General features: G+C 41.8%; 1 protein-coding gene and 1 pseudogene across 1 annotated transcript in view; one reads left to right on the top strand and one right to left on the bottom strand.

Moving 5' to 3' along the window:
* The window catches only part of CREBBP (CREB binding protein), a 155,200-nt gene that overhangs the window by 70,737 nt on the left and 70,771 nt on the right, over nt 1-13,692 (bottom strand). The window lies entirely within an intron of this gene.
* LOC139437479 (high mobility group protein B1 pseudogene) lies at nt 12,246-12,830 on the top strand (annotated as a pseudogene).

Raw genomic sequence — 13,692 nt, 5'->3', positions numbered from 1 at the left:
TATAGTTGGTTTGCACAAATCAGGACCCAACTGAAGTCCACACATTTGGAAATTGTTTTTAAGGTTCTTCATCCACTGCTAACTCCAGTCCCCTTTATTTTTCATGATACTGGCTAGGAGAGACCAAGCGAGCTGTCCTCTGTTTCTTAAAGTACAGAAATGTTATGTACAAAAAAATAAATCATATAAAAATTAGGTGAAAAGTCTAACCTACAATTAAATTATATTTTTTGTGTTGTTGTATTTTTTCCAGCTAGCAAAATTAACACTTTGTTTACTCATTTGGGGTCTATTTTTAATAATAGCATCTTTTTTTTTTAAAGGCAGTACCAAGGATTGAACCCAGGACCTCGTGCTTGCAAAGCAGATGCTCAAATGCTGAGCTACACCCACTCCCCAATAATAGCATCTTTTGAACCAAACCTGACCCTATGTTGAAAGCCCAAAATGCAGCAACAGTGTGGCTGGAAACTATACAGGACATTCGAAACTTGGTCTGTTATTTGTCTAACTATGGATGGAGGACAAAAGTACAGTCTAATGAACAATATCCCTGGCTGATATGTGTCTCAAAAGCAAACTGTAGGATGTAGTTGAGTCAACAAAGAAATATAACAAAAGACATGTCCTACACCCCTCCCTATAATAACTGTGTTTGGCCCTCCCTATAATAACTTAGTATACTTGTATAGGATATTAAAGTTTGCAAAGTGCTGACAACTATAGGATCTCATTTAAATTTCCTTCTTTCCCAGGTTGACATTGAATGAGATGAGAGGCCTATACGTAATCTAAGCCAGAGGCATCCTTTAGACTCTATCAACATCCCTGCTAAGATTCTATTGCCTAGTCCGGTCCTAAGAAAAGAAGAAAAGTGCTTAGACACAAACATCCCTTTAAATGTACATAAAAAACTGTAATGCTGTAAATCCTCCCAAAACCAATCAACAAACTTTACAGAGTTAGAGTGGAAACCCCAAATTTGAGATTTTATTTATTTTTGTAATAGTCAAGAAAAATTTGAAAAACAGTAAGAATAAAGGAGAAATGCCTCTTGCCAGATACCAAAACATACTATAAAGCTATAGATTTCTTTATATAAGTCCAGAAAGAAATGTGTACCTATGAAATTAGTGCATTAAAAGGCAGTGTTTCAAATTTGAGCATGGTGGTGGCAGTCTTTGATCCCAACCTCACCTTAAATATAAACATAAAATCTCAGATGGATAAAAGTCGATTAAAATACCAAAAAAAACCCACTATTTTTAGAGTTGGGGGATAAGAAAGCTTAACATAAATATATAAGAGTATATTTTAGAAGTTAAAAACAGAGGGGGGGAAATGGTTGGTACTATTATTAAAGAGTTCCTAGAAAAAAGGGGATAAAACTCTACTATTTTTTTTCTCTCCCCTTACCCCCCTGCCCCAGTTGTCTGTACTCTGTGTCCATTTGCTGCATGTTCTTCTTTTGTGTGCTTCTGTTGTTGTCAGCGGCATGGGACTCTGTGTCTCTTTTTGTTGCATCATCTTGCTGCGTCAGCTCTCTATGTGTGCAGTGCCATTCACGGGCAAGCTGCACTTTCTTTCACACTGGGCAGCTCTCCTTACGGGGCACACTCCTTGCGCGTGGGGCTCCCCTACAAGGGGGCACCCCTGCGTGGCAGGGCACTCCTTGCACACATCAGCACTGAGCATGGGCCAGCTCCACACAGGTCAAGGAGGCCTGGGGTTTGAACCACGGACCTCCCATGTGGAAGACAGACGCCCTATCCACTGGGCCAAGTCCACTTCCCAAAACTCTACTAGAGAGTAGGCAAAGGAAATGTGCAGGCACCACACCAACGAAACACAAACGAGCAAACATAAAAAGATTCTACACCTTGGTGCCAACACAATTTAATGGCGGAAGAAATGGTCTTTTCAACTAATGATTCTGGGACAACTGGATATCCAGAATGAAGAAAGAATGAAGGTGGGCGTTCTTTTCACAAACTGAAAATGGATCAAAGTCTTAAACATAAAAGAATAAACTATAAAACTCTTGAGAAGACAACACAGGAGTAAATCTTCATACCTTGGACTAGGCAATCATTTTTCAGACAAGACACCAAAAGCATAAGCAACACAACGATAAATAAATTGGACATCTTCAAAATGTTAAAACTGCTTGGAAGGACACCATCAAAGTGAAAGACAACTCACAGAATAGGTGATGAGGGATTTGTATCCAGAATACATAAAGACCTCTTGTAAGTCAACTATAAAAAGGCAAATAACTCAATTTTAAAATGGGCAGAAGAAATGAAGAGACATTTTTTTCCAAAAAAGATATATGAATGGACAACATAAATATGAAAAGATGTTGACATCTTTAGTTACAAGGGAAATGTAAATCAAAAGCATAATGAGATGCCATTTCACACAGAATGGCCATAATTTTTTAAAAAAAGAAAAGTGTGGTGAAGATGTGGAGAAACAGGAACTCTCACACACTGCTGGTGAGAATGTAAAACAGTACAGCTGCTGTAGAAAACAATTTTTTGTAAAGTTAAGAGTTTTCAGTATCAATGAAACTGATTAGTTAAAAAAAAAAAAAGTTAAACACAGTTACGATAAGATCCAGCAATTCCTCTTCTTGGTGTACACACAAAAGAATTGAAAGCAGAGACTAAGGGGGATGTTGTATACCAATGCTAACAGGTTACTCATAATAGCCCAAAAGTAGAAACAACCCACATATACTTCAACGGATGAATGGATAAGCAAAATATGGTATATATAGAAATGGACTATTATTCAACCTTAAGAAGCAATGAAGTGCTGATACATGCTACTACATGGATAAGCCTTGAAGACAGCATAATGAGTAAAGTAACTTAGACACAAAAGGACAAGTAGTACATGATCTCCACTTACATGAAATGGCTAGTCAGATACAGAAAGTAGAGTACAGGTTACCAGGTGTGGGGGTAGGGGGGAGGGGGGAACAGGAAGTGAATGCATAATATGTGTAAGGTTTCTGTCTAGGGTAATGGGAAGGTTCTGGTATTGCATGGCAGTGAGGGTAGCACAACATTGTGACTGTGCTTAATCCCACAGATGGTATGCTTGGGAGCAGATGAGATGGGAAAGTTTATGTGGTATACATGTTTCCACAACTAAAAAGAGCAACTAAAGAGACAATGACAATTAAATGCAAAACCTGCTCTTAAACTGGACCTATTAGAGGAGGAGAAAAGGAAAAGGCTTAAGTGGATATTACCGGACATACGAAAAAACTGGAATATAGACTACAAGCCTTATATCAAGGTTAAATTGCTTGAACTTGACAACTATACTTAAGGTAGTTATATAAGGGAATATCTTTGTCTTCAGGAAATGTACAGGGAAGTACTAAGTGTTTAAGGAGCATAATACATAAAACTTATTTTCAGATGTTTAGATAATAGATACATAAAATGATACAGCAAATGTAGCAAAAGATTAAAAACTGGAAGGGAAGCAGATGTGGCTCAGGCAGTTGGGCGCCCACCTCCCACATGGGAGGTCCTGGGTTTGGTTTCCAGTGTCTTCTAAGAAGAAACAAGCAGACAATGAGCAAACAGACAAGAGAACCATGTCAGCCGATAGGGGATGGGGAATAAAAAAAATTTTTTAAACTGGTTATCTGGGAAGAGCATATATTGGAGTTCTCTGAGTTTTGTATTATTTTTCAACTGTCCTACAAGTTTGAAATTATTTCAAAATAAAATGTTCTAAAAAATTAAATGCATATGTCTATACACATAAATATTTTAATACTTACTAGTTATCAAAGGAATCAAATCAAAACAAGACATCATTTCTACCTACCCAACTAACAAAATGCTATTATCCATACTTGGGAGGACATGGGTTATCAAGAACTACTGTGCAGGGAAACGAATGTGGCTCAATGGATAGAGCATCCGTCTACCACATGGGAGGTCCAGGGTTCAAATCCAGGGCCTCCTGACCCATGTGGTGAGCTGGCCCATGTGCAGTGGTGATACACACAAGGAGTGCTGAGACACGAAGGGGTATCCCCAGTGTAGGAGAGCCCCATGCGCAAGGAGTACACCCCATAAGGAGAGCCACCCCACACGAAAAAAGTCCAGCCTGCCCAGGAGAGGCGCCGCACACACGGAGAGCTGATACAGCAAGATAATGCAACAACAAAGAGACACAGATTTCCAGCTAGCAAGAATACAAGCAGACACAGAAGAACACACAGCGAATGGACACAGAGAGCAGACAACTGGGGGGGGGAGCGGGGGGGAGGGGGAAGAGATAAATAAAAATAAAATCTTTAAAAAAACAAAACAAAACAAATACCTGTGCAATACTGGTGAACTGGTACATGGCTGTCACTGGAAGACCACATAATGGCATCTACCAAAAGCCTTAAAATGTATGCAATATATATTTCCAGAGGGCAAATCAGTTCACATGTGATTCACAAACATAGGAAAAAGGAGATCAGCGAGCGGTAGAATCCTCATTGGTTCAAACATACCTCTCCACGGCATTAACAGTTTGTGCCAGAGTAAATCAGGAGACACAAAGCACACCAAGTCAGGCAGCCACAGGGGTACAGCCTGTGTGTATCCCACAACAGTCCAAGGGAAGAAGAGACTGAATGGGACAGAATGGGAGATGAAGGCACTTCCTTTCCTAACTATCATGCCCCCAAGTCGACATCACACAGGATTCCTCTCTTCCGAGGATGTGAAGCCCGAATGTTGCTACCTTGCCAACAAAGTCCAGACCCACGCTCCTGGGACATGCCTTCCCCCGGTCTCCCTGGTACTAGACTTGACAGCCTCCCCTTCTGATGTTACCTCTCAACACCAGTAAACGACAACAAAATGAACACCAGGTGGACAGGGGATTACCCTGTAATATTTGCTTGTTCTGATTCCCCACAGGGACCCTAGAACATCTGGGTTTGCAAAGCTTGAGAGTCATAAAATAACAGAAATGCTCATTAAATGTACACAGCCATCAAACTGGGAAAGGATAATCACCTCTGAGATAATAAAGATCAACTGGTAAGAAAAAAACTAAAGCTATTTAGATGGATGGAATACTGTTTTTTGTGTTTTCTTTTTGCTTGGTGTTTACTTAAAATTTTTATTAAAAAGATTTTAAAATTTAAAGAATTCAATAGGGAAATAACCCAAAATGAGTAAGCTCAACCAGAATGATTTATAAGTTATCTTCCAGATCCCAAAATCTGTGATTTTCAGATGAAAAATGAATGGTTAAGACAAGAAAGGAAGGTGGTAAGTAAGCCCAAGGCAAAAGCACATGCTCAGGGACGCAACTGAGTCCAACCAACCAGCTGGGCCTCCACTGCCCTCTCCTGCGCCAAGTTCACTTTGTCAGGACCGGAGAGTGGGTCTGCCTGGCAGGGTTGAGAGCTTACTTGGCAGAAACATGCCTGGCCCTCAGCTCTCAGAGGTATGATGACTACTGCACCAAGAAACCCTGAAAGACAGAAGGTGCTGGACCTACCCCGACAGGGGAGGTGATGGGCAGAGCAGACCAGCAGGGTCTTCCCTGGCATCAGGCACTTACAAATCAAGATTCATGAGAATTATCAACTTAATACTTAACACTTTGTAGAGAACATTCTTTTCGAATATTGTCAATACATATAAACATTCTTCAAGAATATTTGTTGCAATATATTTTTGGTAACTTGGCAAATGAGTCATTTCATGAATTAGCTGAGTTGAGCTTTAGGGCCATTTTAGTGGACTGTGGAAAAGACAAAAGGGAGTTAGGTGATTAGGGTCAAGAAAAGACTGGTATGGTCTAGAATTCTTCAGATACAGCAAAAGTTTTCCTTCATTATTGCTAGCTGTGACTGTTCCCATTCGGACCCATTAAACGTGGTATTTACTAAGTTCTTCTAACAGTTACTTTGCTTCTCAGATGAGACTGTAACTACCTCCATTATTTGTTGGTATCGCACAGACATAAGTTTCAGTGCTTGTTGTTAGTAGGTACACAGCACATTTTAATTAGATAAAAGAACTTTCTGATTGGGTTTCCATGAAGTAAAAGAGCAGAATATTAGTGGAGACAATTTATGCTGGGTTTCATTGAAGAAAGGGCTATACCAATAAGATTCTAGAAAAGACACTGTTGACTAATGGGAAATCCACATTGGAAAGAAAATTAAAGGATCTTGATTGAGTATTTGTATAATACTGGTGTGCCGAATACTTAAGGGCCCATTCATTTTTCTCAATTTATAGTTTTCTGTTATTTATAACATGACACATCATCTATTTTGTGTTTTAACCATGTTCACAGCTGAGATTACAAAACAAAAGGAAAGAGTTTAAAACAGTAGGAAGGATTGATATATTAATAGTTACTATTAAGGATTTCAAAGTAGGCCCAAAGCACTCAAGTTTGCCTCTCTTTGTGGTCATCTTTGACTGGCCTGTCTCACGGTTTTATTTCCTTGCATATTAGGGCTAAGGAGGTTATTCTTCTAAGCCTCATATACACGTTTTCTCAGAAATCCTCAAGATACATGGAGAGGTACTAAACTAGGAGTAACAGAGGCAAGCTCTTAAAAACATCAACACTTGAACTGCCAATAATTGTGGAACAATGCTTACTTCTAAAAGTTTTCCCATGTTTTCAATTCAATCACTGACAGAATCCAGAATCAAGGAGTGATTTTACATAGAAACCGCTAACAGAGCAAAAATGACAAAAATGGCTCACTTGTTTCCATAAGAACTACACAAGCATTCTTCTTAGTCCTAGTATGGAGGGAAAGATTAGATAACGTGCGATATTAAAAAATTTCCACTTGTGAAATAAAAGCAGTTCGCTTGAAAGTGATGGGATGTGAGCATCTATGTAGCAAGGAAACTAAACCCATGAGCTAACAAGCAAGTCAAAGAAGATGACAGAGAAAGACCCTTGTATTTGCTATGCCTAACCCTAAACCTTGCTCCCTCAAAAATCAGAAACTAGATAGGTAGGGCAGAAAACTAGGAAAGAGAAAGACAAACAAGAGTTTGGGGGGGGGGGGGGCGGGTAACTGAAGCTTTTTAAGGTGGACGCAAGGATAAATGAAGGAAGCCCTCCCCAAAGGGAAACAGCTGACTATTAGGTACACAGACATTTCAGTGGACAACAGTGCACACAAACGTCACTACACCAGACTCACTGGAGGAACATGTTTAAAAACTGCAGATCCACACAAGCCCCTCTGTTTAGAATTACCCTGAATTTGCCTTAAAGGAAGTTAGGTGACATAAATAACAAAGAAAAAATAAACAAAAAACCTGAAGTATCATAAATAACAGCGACCACAGGAACACAGACTAAATCTCTCCTGCCACTGCAGGAAATCCTGTATCAAAAGGCCTGAGTGGGGCCCAGGATGGGTCGTGCTGATGCAGGTGGTCAAAGAACACACCGAGAAGCACAAAGAATACCCCCAGGATGCACAGCCAGCCCTGGCAAGGCCACACACTTGCCCAGCTCTGTCACATTGTCTCCCAGTTCTGTAGCACTGAAGACAGGACTCCAGTAACACCCCAAACCCTGCATGAGCCGTCTTCCAGTAGCGACACACCCCTTCCCTCTAAAAATGTGGAGCAGCAGCTTCCCAGGGTCTAATCCAAAGCCTCCACCATTCTCTGTCATATGACCAAAACGGATCATAACGTCCTTCTCGTGAGCAATTAACCAGCACTCCCCATCAACCTCATGCATGTCAATGTTAAGAATGGTGCAGTCTCCACGACATCGTTATCCTTCTCAAAAAAAAAAAAGGGGCAGACTCAGCCCTGTCTTGTTCAAGATAGCAGAGAGACACACTGCCCTCACAAAAGCTTTGAACACCCAGTAAGAACTGGCAGAAACATCTTTCTAAAAGCTCCAGGAACAGTTAACATGGTAACAGGGCACACATCTAATCAAAAGGCCATTAAAGAGCAGGAGAATCTCATGGGGTGCTGGCTGGATGCTCCCCCGCTTTGCACCAGCTTGGCATGGACCCAGTTCTTGCTCCCAGTGTGGAACCCTGGTCCTGGTTCCGGAAGGAGCAAAGTAACCCTGAGGCACATACTGGGAGCATGTATGTCTGGCCCAATCTGGGGATGGCCTGAGGTACTGGCCATCTCAGAATTTGCCTTGCATGTAGAAGTCGCGCCCAGTTTGCCTACAGGGCTGTGGGAGAGCAGCCAAGTGACTGCCTGGGACAAGGGATTGCTGGCTATAGGACATACAGTACAGTGCCCAGAACCACGATGAAACTGCATCCTAGGGAAGAGGGGCATTCCTAGCCACATAAATGGGGAATTAGTCTAAATTCCAGTGGTAACAACATTAAAATATCAAAATTTCCAGGTTTCAACAAAAGATTGCAACATACAAAGAAACAGGAAATGGTCACCCAGGCAAAGGAGAAGATGAAAATATTTGAAAACATGAACAAGGAGGAGCAGACCTGGGGAGTTTCTGACAAAGTCTTTTAAAAAAAAAAAAAAAAAAAGGAGCTAAAGGAAAACATGGACAAAGAGCTAAAGGAAGTCAGTTAAACAATGGGTGAACACAAAGAAAATAGCAACAGAAAGATGGAAATTATGAAAAGGAATCAAACAGAGCTAAGACCACAGTAAAAGAAGTTAAGAATTTCCCTGAGGGATGCAACAATAGATTGGAGCTGACAAAGAAAGAACTGGTAAACCCTGAAGATAAGACCATTGAAAACATCCACTTTGAGGAGCAGAAAGAAGAAAGAGGGATGAAAAGTGAACACAGCCTGAGAAACCTGTACCACCAATAAACACAATGGATGAACCCCAGGAAGAGAAGAAAGAAAGGGGCAGAGAGAATATTCAAAGAAATGACTGGGGCGGATGTGGCTCAACTGATAGTGTCCACCTACGATACAGAAGGTCCAGGGTTCAAACCCAGGGCCTCCTTGACCCATGTGGAGCTGGCCCATATGCAGTGCTGCCGCGCACAAGGAGTACTGTGCCACACAGGGGTGTCCCCCGCATAGGGGAGCTCCACGCACAAGGAGTGTGCCCTGCAAGGAGAGCTGCCTGGTGCAAAAAAAGTGCAGCCCACCCAGGAGTGGCGCCGCACACACAGAGAGCTGACGCAGCAAGATGACACAACAAAAAAGGGACACAGATTCAAAGAAATGACTAAAATCTTCCCACATTGAAAGACATGAATATATACTTCCAATATGCTCAACTAAGTCAAAACAGAATAAATCCAAATAGACCCACACAGTGCCACATTATAATCAAACTGTTGAATGCCAAAGAGAGAAACGTGTCATGTACAAGGGAGCTGCAATAAGATTAAGTGCAGATTTGTCATAGGAAATCATGGAAGCAAGAAGGCAGTGGAAGGACATATTGGTTTTTTTTTGGTGTGTGGGGGTGGAGATTAAACCCGGGACCTCATATGTATGAAGCTGGTGCTCAACCACTGAGCCACATTGGCTCTTCTTAGTTGATTTTTACATTTGCTTGTTGTTTTTGGTTTTTTTAAAGGAGGTATCAGGAACCAAACCTGCAATCTCCCATGTGGGAAGCAGGCACTCAACCATTTGAGCCACTTCCACTCCCTAAGGGAGAACATATTTAAAGTGCTGAAAGCAGTTTTTTGGGGGGAGTGTGGAGGGAGGGACACAACACTGGAACTGTTCTGCATGATACTGCAACAAATGACACAGGCCATTTTACATTTTGTCAAAACCTATAAAATTGTGTGGTGCCCAGTGTAAACCATAAAGTAAACTATAGATCATGGTTAGTAGCAATGCTTCAATACGTGTTCATCAATTGTAACAAATACACCACACTAATGAAAGTTGTTAATGGGGGAAAGTGCAGGAAGGGGGAGGGAATGGGGTATATGGGAATCCCCTGTATTGTTGATGTAACATTTATGCCATCTAAAGCGTCTTTAAAAATAAAAGAAGGGGAACGGATGTGGCTCAAGCAGTTGAGCACTCACCTCCCATATGGGAAGTCCCAGGTTTGGTTCTAGGTGCCTCCTAAAGAAAAATCAGACAATGAGGAAAATACAGTGAGCAAACAGATGAGGGAGTCATAGCAGGGGGAAGAATAAAGGAAAAAGGAGCAGATGATGCTCAGTGATTAAGCACCTGCCTCCTATGTACAAAGTCCTGTGTTCAATCTCCGGTACCTCCTAAAAAATTAAAATAAAGGTAAATTTTTTTAAATTAAAAATAAGGGAAAGGAAGCGGCTGTGGCTCAATCAGTTGGGCTCCCGTCTATCATATAGGAGGCCCTGGGTTCGTGTCCCGGGGACTCCTTGTGAAGGCAGGCTCGCCTGCATGCTGCAGAGAGCCACCAGCCTGCAAGCACCATGGAGAGCCAATTCAGCAAGGTGATGCAACAAAAAAGGAGACAAGCAAAAACACACCAAGAGCATGCAGCAAATAGACACAGAGAGCAGAAAGCAAGCAAGCCACAAGGGGGGGGTAGTAAATAAATAAAATAAATACAGACACAGAAACAGACAGCAAGCAAAAAGCTGCAAGGGGAGGAGAATTTAAAAAAAAAATAAGGGAAGCAGATGTGGCTCAACCGATTGGGCTCCCATCTACCATATGGAAGGCCCTGAGTTCACTTCAGGGCCTTCTTGTGGAGGCAAGCTGGTCCGTGCCCGCGGAGAGCTGATGGCCTGCACCTGCAGAGAGCTGGCACAGAAGGATGACAGGACAAAGGGAGACAAACAGACACAGAAGAACATGCAGTGAATGGACAGAGAGCAGACAATAAGCCAAATGGCAAGTGGGGGGATAAACAAATAAGAGTTTAAAAAAAATTTTTTTTAAAGTGCTGAAAGTAAAAAATTGCCAACAAAGAGTTCTGTACTGGCAAAAGTGTCTTCAAAAATAAGGGAAGGATTGAGACATACCCGGATAAACAAAACCATGTTTCACTACCACTAGACTTCCAAGAAGAGCTGAAGAGTTTTGCAGGTTGAAAGGAAAGGACACTAGACAATGGACCAAAATCACACAAAGAAATAAATCTTTGTGGGAAACAGATGGGCTCAACCAATTGGACTCCCGTCGTACCATACAGGAGATCAGGATTCAATGCCCAGGGCATCCTGGTGAGGGCAAGCTGGCCCACGCAGAGTGCCGGCCCACATGGGAATGCTGCCCACCCCATGCAGGAGTGCTGGCCGACGTGGAGAGTTGGCACAGCAAGATGACACTACAAGAGACACGGAGGAGAGAAAATAAGAAAACGTAGCAGAACAGGGAGTTAAGGTGGTGTAAGAGAGTAATCGCCTCTCTCCCACTCCAGAAGGTCCCAGGATCAGTTTCCGGAACCGCCTAATGAGAATACAAGCAGACACAGAAGCACACATAGTGAATGGACACAGAGAGCAGACAATGGGGGGAAGGGGGAGAAATAAATAAAAAAATAAATCTTTAAAAAAAAAATAAATCTTTGGTAAAGATAATCACATGAGTAAACAGACATACCAGTACTATTGTATTTTTTATTTGTAATCCCATTTTTTAGTTCCTACAGGATCTAAAAAGCAAATGCATAAATTGTGAAGATACAACAATAGTTTTGGACTTGTACTGCATAAATATGTAACTTATGACAAGAAAAACATAAAAGTAGAGGGCCAAAGGGTATAGGAATATAGTTTATGTATGCTGTTGAAGTTAGGTTGAATCAAAGCAGAGACTGTTATAGATTTAGGATGTTAAATTTAAGCCCCGTGGTAACCACAAAGAAAAAACCAGGGAATATGCAAACTCATCCAGACAGAAAGTAGAGTACATGTTATCAGAAGTGGGGACAGGGGCAATGGGGAGTTACTGCAAAGTGAGCACAGGGTTTCTCTTTGGGGTTAAAGTTCTAGAAATGGATGGTTGTGAGGGTTCAACAACACTGTGATTAATTCCACTGAATGGAATGCTTGAGGGGGGATTGGGATGGGAAGATTTCTATTGCATATATGGTCCCACAATTTAAAAAACAGAAAGAGAAACTAAAGAGATAATGACAATTAAATGTAATACATGACACAGGATGGGATCTACGAATGGAAGAGAAAAGACTCAAAAGGGTACTATTGGGCAGTACATTGAGCGCCATAGAGACAGTGCTGGGGCAAGTGCGAGCCAGGTAGGCACTGGGCGACTGAGCTTCGTAGACGAAAAATAAGTAGAAATGGGCAAAGGAGACCGTAAGAAGCCAAGAGGCAGTGTCACCATATGCTACACATTCTTCGTGCAAATTTGCTGGGAGTTGCACAAGAAGTACCACCTAGATGCTTTAGTCAACTTTTCAGAGTTTTCTAAGAAGTGCTCAGGAAGATGGAAGACCATGTCTGCTAAAAAGAAGGGAAAATTTTAAGACACAGCCAAGGCAGACAAGACCCATTATGAGAGAGAAATGAAAACCTATATCCCTCTTAAAGGGGAAACAAAAAAGAAGCTTTAAGGATCCCAATGCACCCAAGAGGCCACCTTCAGCCTTTTTCTTGTTTTGTTCTCAATATCGCCCAAAAATCAAAGGTGAGCATCCTAGCCTCTCCACTGGTGATGTTGCAAAGAAGCTGGGAGACATGTGGGATAACACCGCTGCAGATGATAGGTACCCTTATGAAAAGAAGGCTGCCAAGCTGAAAAGGAAAGAAGAAAAGAATACTGCTGCATACCGGGCTGGAAAGCCCGATGTGGCCAAAAAGGGAGTTGTTGAGGCTGAAAAAAGCAAGAAAAAGAGGAGGAGGAAGATGAAGACGGTGATGAGTAAGTTGGTCCCAGCAGTTTTTCTTGTCTACAAAGCATTCTTGCCTATAAGCCCCCCTGTACATAACTCACTCCTTCTAAAGAAAAAAATTGAAATGTAAAAAGAGAGATTATTGGGACACATAAGAAAAAATTGCAATATAGAATGTAAGCTTTATATCAACATTAAATTTCTCGAACTTAGTAACTGCACTTAAGGTGATCACGTAAGTGAATATATTTGTTCTCCTCTATGTACATGGAAGTACTGTTTTAAATGAGTATTATGTGTGAAACCTGCTCTCAAATGTTCAAAAAAAAAAAAGAGGGAAACGGACTTTGGCCCAGTGGTTAGGGCGTCCGTCTACCACATGGGAGGTCCGCGGTTCAAGCCCCGGGCCTCCTTGACCCGTGTGGAGCTGGCCAGGCGCAGCGCTGATGCGCGCAAGGAGTGCCGTGCCACGCAAGGGTGTCCCCCGCGTGGGGGAGCCCCACACGCAAGGAGTGCGCCCGTGAGGAAAGCCGCCCAGCGTGAAAAAAAAAAAAAGAGCAGCCTGCCCAGGAATGGCACCGCCCACACTTCCCGTGCCGCTGACGACAACAGAAGCGGACAAAGAAACAAGACGCAGCAAAAAGACACAGAAAACAGACAACCGGAGGAGGGGGGAAAATTAAATAAATAAATAAATCTTTAAAAAAAAAAAGAGGGAAAGAAAGGGTAAAGGTGGCAAAATGTAAAAATTGGTAGGTCTGGATATGAGTGTGGGGGAGGTGTTGGAGTTCTCTGTATGGGATTTGTATTATTTTTGCAACTTTCAAGTTTCAGATTATTTCAAAAGAAAAAAAGAAAAAAAAAAATCACACACAGGAACTACACACTGGATTTC

Source organism: Dasypus novemcinctus, chromosome 23 (genome assembly GCF_030445035.2).
Source record: "Dasypus novemcinctus isolate mDasNov1 chromosome 23, mDasNov1.1.hap2, whole genome shotgun sequence".
NCBI classification, from domain to species: domain Eukaryota; kingdom Metazoa; phylum Chordata; class Mammalia; order Cingulata; family Dasypodidae; genus Dasypus; species Dasypus novemcinctus.
The sequence above is the reverse complement of the archived record's forward strand: the minus strand, read 5'-3'. Positions and strand labels throughout refer to the sequence as shown.